Consider the following 10,080-nt stretch of genomic DNA (forward strand, 5'->3'; position numbering starts at 1 on the left):
TCTATCTATACACGTATAGTATTTAAGCAAAGCCAAAAGGCCTATCTGAATAGTCTTGATAATGGTGTTACAACCGAAATAGCTATCGACAAATCTGTAGAATTTAATATTAATTATAATTTCATTTCTTGAACAAAGTTATCGTTCCTAAACAAATTGGCTTCTTCAATATGTTTTAACCCTTTAATATCATTTTTTTACGAGATAGCCAACGCACTTCACGATAGTTTTGTTTGTGGCTGTTTTTTATGTAGTTTATAACTAGCGGCCGTAGTATGAACTATCCACCTGCAAACTGCAAACCTGTGGCTACATTTGTGTTAAACTTTTCGCGCCTCTCTTTGCAACAGTCCGCGCCTATATTTAAGCAAAGGCAAACAGCCTATCTGAATAGTCTTGATAATGGTGTTACAACCGAAATAGCTATCGACAAACCTTTTAAAAACCTGTAGAATTTAATATTAATTATATTTTCATTTCTTGTACAATGGAATTCTTTCAAGTAAATGCTAACTCAATTGATAACTTTATTGTTAAACTTGTCTATTCGGTTGAATTAAAAAAAATGAGTAAATAAATCAATGCAAGGACGCTTATGCATTTATTGATTTAAAAAGATAAAGTGAAAGCATTCATAAGAATTGGAGCTTTGGAGCAAACAAAAATATATTTACTGAACACTTGCATAGTTTGCCAATGCACTTTTTACGTTATATATTTATTTATAATTAACTATTTCTTTTATTCAACGAATAATTCACAAGATTTAAGAATATATCATTCTGATTATTGAACATATATTATTTTGAAAAAAACACTTTCTGATATAGTATATAATAACCAATAGAAAAAATCTTTTTTGAAAAAAGTAAGTCACCCCGACGGGGAATCGAACCCTGTATCTCCCGAGTATACGCCTCATCCGTCGCATTACCATTATGCTACGGCGTGACATATTAATAGCGAACAAATTTTAACTATTGGTCAATTACTATACCTACCCATCAGCGTTCCTTCCAAATCAGCTACTTTGGCAATCTATTTTTGTTTCTTAAATCAAAGTAGGTATATATTACTATTACTTTTGATTACTAACCGACGTCGTGGAATTTCTCCAATATTTTTATAGATGTAGCTACTTGCACTTGCTAATAATTTATAATTAACTATTTCTTTTATTCAACGAATAATTCACAAGATTTAAGAATATATCACTCTGATTATTGAACATAAATTATTTTGAAAAAAACACTTTCTGATATAGTATATAATAACCAATAGAAAAAATCTTTTTTGAAAAAAGTAAATCACCCCAACGGGGAATCGAACCCTGTATCTCCCGAGTATACGCCTCATCCGTCGCATTACCATTATGCTACGGCGTGACATACTAATAGCGAACAAATTTTAACTATTGGTCAATTACTATACCTACCCATCAGCGTTCCTTCCAATAATTGGTCCAATATAATTGGTTATTATATACTATATCAGAAAGTGTTTTTTTCAAAATAATATATATATTTATTTATATTGAATTTTGATTGATTACTATTGAATAGGAAAAAATTATAGAAAATCATCGTGCGATAATTCATTGAAACATAAATCCTAGTTCAATTTTGGTTGAATGGAAGTGAAGAATAATATAAAATCCTTTGTCAAAAAAAGAAATGCAAGTTGTAAGTAAATTACAGATCTGCTATTATTCGTGGGATCATATTTATGTTAAACGGGATTTTCTGCATTAGCTGCAATAAATCCAAATATCGATCCCGTTTAGTAGAAAAAGAGCACTTTGTAATAATAAACAAGTACATCCATCGCATGAAAAACAAATTAATTTTAAATGAATATTAAAACCTTTTTTATTTTTTTAATTAAGTTTTTTTTCATTTTTTTGTATTACATAGTACATTTTTTACTATGTAAACATGTGTATTGTTTAATGAAATAAAGGAAGGGAAGCGCGGGAGGTGCAATGATTGGATTTTTTGTAAAGGGAGGCGTAGTAACATAAAGTTTGGATACCACTACCTTATATTATTACCTATAATAATAAGGCCTCTCGCCTATAAATAGTTTTTATACCGAATTGTGACGTCAATCACAATAATTAGTATGTGAGACAAATCATACCAGAACTCGATGTGCGAATTATGGATCTTGACGATATTAAGACAAGTATGGAAGAATTTTTCATTGAAGAAATAAAAATGACAATGTACAGTGAAATTATTTCAACTAATTATTTGACTATTATGTTGGTAATGTGTTTTGATTAATTTTGTATCTTAATTTATGTATGTTTTTTAAAATACCTATGTGTATTTTTGTATAAAATAAAGCTTTATAAAATTCCAACAAATGAATTTATTTTATGATGTATTACCTGCGTACTTTGAAAAGTATGATTAACACTAAGTACCTAAACATAACTTAAATTATTGACAACATAAGAGATACCATCAGGGCAGCTCTCGTGGTGCAGTGGGTAAAGCTTTGGCCTTCCGCCCGAGAATTCTGGGTTCGATCCGGTGAGGACACAATATTTATGCGTTTTTCTCAAAGCCTGGATGTTTGTGATTGTCCAAAATTACTAAGAACCACCTTGTACAAAAAAGCAAGGACATGGTTATTAATAAATAAAAAAAAACAAGAGATATCGTCAATGAATTTTGACTATGTATAACTAGAAGGACCTTAATACATTAATCCTGTTGTCTTTTGAAATTATTTTGTAGGTGCGAGAAGCATGAGATGGTAACTTCTCAAATATATGAACATAGCACAGTTGCCATTTCGATTATCTTACTTATTCATTTTTCACATATCGATTTTTTATGTTCATTTTATTAAATTACTCGAGGTCAGTTTTTAGTTTTACACATTTTATAGGATTTTTTAACTAAATACTAATGCCAAGTGTGTCATTAATGTCTGCTTCTCTACTCTTTGAGACGGATTGTCTTTTTATACTCCATGCAAATCTGGAAATAATAATGTCATTCAAGACTTGCAATGGCAAGGTTAATCTCATTATGCGGAGCAATAATTATTGTCCCCTTATAATTGTATAGGTTTAATTTTATACATTAAATTTGAGTCGCCAAGAGTCATAACTCAAAATTTGCATTTTGAGTTAAGTACTTACTTATTATGCCATGTGTTTCTAAATGCATTAACCTAATTATGTACCTATATAAAGAAAATAGTTGGTTCTCAAAACGTCGCTATAAATTGGTTTCTCGAATATTCGTTTTTGTTAAAATCGACCTTTTAATGCAGAATCGTTTTTGTATCTAAATGGACCAGAACCATCCTTTTCTTAAAATAATTTTTAATGAATACAGCATGCATATGCTGTAAAAACAACAATTTAAATACCTACATGACGTATTTAAATATAGGATAATAAAATTTGTTTTTCATCTCCTGAACATTTGACATTTGGTCTATTCGACAAACCAATCCTACGGCGACGAAAAGTCACTATAAACCAGGGGTAGTCAACCTACCACCCACTAGTGGGCGTTCCAGATTTCATGGTGTTGTAGTAGTTTGGGTTGGGGTTTTAATTAAGTAATTATTAATTAAATGTAATTTCATCAGACTTCATGCTTTTATGTACCAATACAAAGTGTAAAATAATAAGATACTAGTTTTGGTTAGGTAGGTAGGTACCTATTGTGTGTAATCATGAAAATGACTAAGGTGGGTACCTTATCATATTACCTACCTATTACTTGTAGGAACCTACCTATCTAAAAGTCAGACAACTGATAATATAATCACCTATTGTTGAAAGGTGAACAATACTATAATACCCACCTACGCTTAAGTGAGTGACAACAAGAAGAAATGGAGAAATAAACTCAGCCCTTGCATAATATTCTATTACAATCAAAATTATTCATAATAATATAAGTACCTAGGTATGTTCTTTTTAGATTCATGAATTTACAAAATTTGTACTGTCAAACTTCCACATTATTGTAGCTAACCTTTTTAATAAAGTTTCATAAAAAATATACGTTAATATACAATATAAGAACCTCATTTTAACTAAAACTTTCAATAAACAAGTAGGAGGTAGTTTCACTATTTTGTCAGTTGATTCATTTCACAGGTCCATTTACCTGGAACACCCAATGTTAAAACTCCAACTTTTTTTGCGTGCATTTGTTTGTGCATCGTTAGTGCACGTTTGTGCACGATTTTTTTTCGTTTGTGCACCTATAATAACCGAAAAATTCCAATTTCAAATTGGGTGTTCCAGCTAAACGTTGGGTCACCCAATGTTGAAATTTCAACTTTTTTCGAGTGCATTCGTTTGTGCATCGTTAGTGCACGTTTGTGCACGCGTTTTTTTCGTTTGTGCACGCACATTAAGGGGGTTATTCGCATTTCAATTTGGGTGACCCAGCTAAATGCTGGATACTTGTGTCACTAAACATGTGTTTTTCCTAAAATATAAATTGTAAACACTTGTGCGTCGGTAGTGAACGTTAGTGCACGATTTTGTTTTGCTTTTTCACCTATATTCAGCGCGCTTTTTAATTTTAAAGTTTGTATGCAAAACCTGACTGGCTGGGTTTAAAAAAATATTTTGTAGTGAAATATCTTGTTGCATAGGTATTGCGCAATTCTGCATACTTTTTTATTTTTTTTCTCATATAGTGCGTGAGTTATTCGATATGAAATATTTGATGAACGTTAAGTAGAACCACCCAACAACTTTTTTAAACTTTTTATTAAGTCATCAATTTGTCTATTAGTGGCTTACGTTTGTGCACGTGCTTTTTTTGTTTTATCGATTATATCGTGAGAGATATTATTTTTTAAAATTTAGTGACTTGATACTTGAACCATTAAATTTGCCTTAAAATTTTTTTGTTTAGTGCATCCGATTAAGTTTATTTATGTTAACTTTTAGCACGATTTTTAAAATTTTTATCTCTTATATTAAGCTAGTAATTAGATTTTGAGTGGCCGTCAAGTTAAAAAACCAAACATTTTTTTTCCACATTTTTTAAATGCACACCTTTGAGTAATTTAATTACATGATTTTTCATGAAGTTTTTCTTGTTTTTTCATTTAAATTACGCGAAAAATTCGCATTTTTCCATTTTCACTAAGTGACCCGTCAAAATGTCCCGAACAAAAACAACCGAATCCGGTTGGAACATCAGTCAAAAGAGTCTCCTCAAAATAGCCAAAACGGTGTAAGGCTCACTAAATATATCGGTTTATAATAGACTACCTCAAAATTGACAATTTGATTACACAAAAGTGTCAAAATTACAAAATCATTCAACTTTCTTAACATTTATCAATTTATTTATGATTTTGAATGGATCAATGTCAGTTTCATAAGGAAAAATGCAGTAAATTATATAATTATACTTACCTACTGTTTTTTAAAATGATCTGTAATAAAAATAAATACCGTTAAGTTATTAGAATACAATTAGGTATGCATACTTTTTAAAAATGCAATATGTTTTTATGCAACGATATTTTCTTCAAAAGATAATATTGGAATGACATTTATATTTTTTTTATATAAAAGAGTTAACTTGCAGGCACTTAACTCTTCCTAATAATATTTGCATCTTCTTTATCTCTGTTTCTCCAGGTGGTGCAACGTATGCTTGTAGTTCTGGTAGGTGTTATGTTAGGAGTGAAGTGTTAGTCACTTCATATTATGCTATTCAGAATCGATATCAAATAAAGTTTTGTAGGTTCTTTAAAAAATTATTGCCTCTGACGGTTTCGACAATTCTTTCACGCAAAAGGTTTTCTTTTGAATGTGTGTGTTTATCAGTTCTTAAACAACGTACCTACTTACATATCTGTTTACATTTATATTTAAACTCATCACGATTATCAGTTTTTAAATGACATATTTGTTTAGGTACTACATTCAAAATGAAATTCATCACACGCAAATGGTTTTTCTCCTGTTTCGTTTTATGAGCGTTAAGATAATTTTGTGCCGAGCCTCCGTATAAGTAGTCAATTTATTTAAAAGGTTATTCACCATTTTGTATCTTAACATATGTTTGAAGATTACTCCGTCGCGAGCATCCAAATGAACATACATTGCATTTATAAGATTTTTCACGAGTATGTTCTATATAATATGTACATATTCATTTAAGACAACAAAGTCGTACGCATTTATATGAATATACATCGAATTTTAAAGGTTTTTCACCAGAATTTGTCATTTGTTAGTTTTTAAGATGATTAAGTTGCGAGCATCTATATGAACATACATTGCATTTATAAGGTTTTTCACCATCTACCAAAAATGGCCGCGCGGCTTAAGCGTTGGCATATTGCGTCAAGGGTCCCTAGTTCCAATCCTCGGTCCGGCAAGTACGCATATTATTCGCGAAAATCTATATGAACATACATTGCATTTATTAGATTTTTCATCGGAATGTGTCATTTTGTGTCTTTTAAAACTTTAATTTGCGAGCATCTATATGAACATAAATCGCATTCGTTAGTGTGTGCACCAGTATTGTCATTCCACATGTTTTAAGACTACTAGGTTTTTTAAATGACATATTTGATTACATTTCAAAGTCATCACTCATTACACGCAACTGGTTTTTCTCCTGAATGTGTAAGTTTATGAGTTCTTAAACAACGTATTCGATACGATGCTGCCAAAAGTTGGTAAGTTGATAGTTTAGGTATTTTGAGTTTACCACGGATAAGATGTCTATACTTATATACGTTTGCCATATAAAAATATCAAGTTCATCCGATTTTTAAAACATAGTTTCTTTAGCAGCTATTCATTATGTGTGCCCGCAGTGTGCCGCAGTAATCGTAAAAAACATGAAATGACACATTGTGACGAAGAACCTTAATGTGATCAGTGTACATATAGATGCTCGCTAGTTTAAAAATACACTAGCACTCTGCGAGAAGCGGAAGGTCGAGACGGCTTAAAAGTCTTGGTCGCTCAAAGGATGACAAAATTGAACATTGGTCAAGATCCTCAGCCATGAGTATACAACCAAGAAGAGAGGAGAAAACAACTAATTTGCGAGCATCTATATGAACATTCATCGCACTTATAACGTTTTTCATTAGAATCTGCCTTTGTTTGTCTTCTAAAATATTAATTCGCGAGCAAAATATTAGGTAATAGTATTAGGTAAACTGTTAGGTAATAGTATGACAAAGATTTTACCACTGCGTTTCATTAGTTAGATTCTTATCTAAATTAAAACTGTAAACATCTTTACAGTCTTCTGATGTTGGTAAATTGAACGATCATGCAATATGCCAACGCTTAAGCCGCGCGGCCATTTTTGGTAGATGGTGAAAAACCTTATAAATGCAATGTATGTTCATATAGATGCTCGCAACTTAATCATCTTAAAAACTAACAAATGACAAATTCTGGTGAAAAACCTTTAAAATTCGATGTATATTCATATAAATGCGTACGACTTTGTTGTCTTAAATGAATATGTACATATTATATAGAACATACTCGTGAAAAATCTTATAAATGCAATGTATGTTCATTTGGATGCTCGCGACGGAGTAATCTTCAAACATATGTTAAGATACAAAATGGTGAATAACCTTTTAAATAAATTGACTACTTATACGGAGGCTCGGCACAAAATTATCTTAACGCTCATAAAACGAAACAGGAGAAAAACCATTTGCGTGTGATGAATTTCATTTTGAAAGTAGTACCTAAACAAATATGTCATTTAAAAACTGATAATCGTGATGAGTTTAAATATAAATGTAAACAGATATGTAAGTAGGTACGTTGTTTAAGAACTGATAAACACACACATTCAAAAGAAAACCATTTGCGTGAAACAATTGTCGAAACCGTCAGAGGCAATATTTTTTTAAAGAACCTACAAAACTTTATTTGATATCGATTCTGAATAGCATAATATGAAGTGACTAACACTTCTCTCCTAACATAACACCTACCAGAACTACAAGCATACGTTGCACCACCTGGAGAAACAGAGATAAAGAAGATGCAAATATTATTAGGAAGAGTTAAGTGCCTGCAAGTTAACTCCTTTATATAAAAAAAATATAAATGTCATTCCAATATTATCTTTTGAAGAAAATATCGTTGCATAAAAACATATTGCATTTTTCAAAAGTATGCATACCTAATTGTATTCTAATAACTTAACAGTATTTATTTTTATTACAGATCATTTTAAAAGACAGAAGGTAAGTATAATTATATAATTTACTGCATTTTTCCTTATGAAACTGACATTGATCCATTCAAAATCATAAATAAATTGATAAATGTTAAGAAAGTTGAATGATTTTGTAATTTTGACACTTTTGTGTAATCAAATTGTCAATTTTGAGGTAGTCTATTATAAACCGATATATTTAGTGAGCCTTACACCGTTTTGGCTATTTTGAGGAGACTCTTTTGACTGATGTTCCAAACGGATTCGGTTGTTTTTGTTTGGGATATTTTGACGGGTCACTTAGTGAAAATGGAAAAATGCGAATTTTTCGCGTAATTTAAATGGAAAAACAAGAAAAACTTCATGAAAAATCATGTAATTAAATTACTCAAAGGTGTGCATTTAAAAAATGTGGAAAAAAATGTTTGGTTTTTAAACTTGACGACCACTCAAAATCTAATTACTAGCTTAATATAAGAGATAAAAATTTTAAAAATCGGGCTAAAAGTTTACATAAATAAACTTAATCGGATGCACTAAACAAAAAAATTTTAGGGCAAATTTAATGGTTCAAGTATCAAGTCACTAAATTTTAAAAAATAATAACTCTCACGATATAATCGATAAAACAAAAAACGCACGTGCACAAACGTAAGCCAATAATAGACAAATTGATCACTTAATAAAAAGTTTTAAAAAGTTTTTGGGTGGTTCTACTTAACGTTCATCAAATATTTCATATCGAATAACTCACGCACTATATGAGAAAAAAAATAAAAAAGTATGCAGAATTGCGCAATACCTATGCAACAAGAGATTTCACTACAAAATATTTTTTTAAACCCAGCCAGTCAGGTTTTGCATACAAACTTTAAAATTAAAAAGCGCGCTGAATATAGGTGAAAAAGCAAAACAAAATCGTGCACTAACGTTCACTACCAACGCACAAGTGTTTACAATTTAAATTTTAGGAAAAACACATGTTTAGTGACACAAGTATCCAGCATTTAGCTGGGTCACCCAAATTGAAATGCGAATAACCCCCTTAATGTGCGTGCACAAACGAAAAAAACGCGTGCACAAACGTGCACTAACGATGCACAAACGAATGCACTCGAAAAAAGTTGAAATTTCAACATTGGGTGACCCAACGTTTAGCTGGAACACCCAATTTGAAATTGGAATTTTTCGGTTATTATAGGTGCACAAACGAAAAAAAATCGTGCACAAACGTGCACTAACGATGCACAAACAAATGCACGCAAAAAAAGTTGGAGTTTTAACATTGGGTGTTCCAGGTAAATGGACCTTCATTTCACGTCTCATGGGATCATGACACCTTTGCAATATCTTATGTTGGCAGCACTTATTGTAAAAATTCTTTGTCTATGGTAAATCGATTATTCCCCCATTGCTGACTCAAGTAGAAAGCCAATACATTCACAACGACTAGTCCTACCTTGACCGCTCCTCCCGTTGTTGTCTATGGACGACCAGTCAAAAATGACATTATTAATGGACAACGCAATCAATACAGTATCTAGCAAGTAAATTCGCGCATAAGGACATTCGCACATGTCACGCAATTCCCATTATGCGATATCACGCATCGGGAATTTATAGCAATATGACATTTATTGTAATGGCCTTAGAACAGTGTTTCTAGTGTCAATGTTCATTTGAGCGAACCCGTTTGAACCGAACCATTTGGAAAACCCGACAAAAAGCATCGGGAATTTATAGCAATATCACCTTTATTGTAATGGCGTTAGAACAGATTATGCCATTCGGCAGACCCGACAAAAAAATGTCAATTTTTTTCTCTGATGATTCGTCCATATTAATGTCATTGCCTGTCATTGTTTGTCAT

The sequence above is a fragment of the Rhyacophila brunnea genome, unplaced genomic scaffold (assembly GCF_057557595.1).
Source record: "Rhyacophila brunnea isolate RB1 unplaced genomic scaffold, BYU_Rbru_1.0 scaffold_13, whole genome shotgun sequence".
NCBI lineage: Eukaryota > Metazoa > Arthropoda > Insecta > Trichoptera > Rhyacophilidae > Rhyacophila > Rhyacophila brunnea.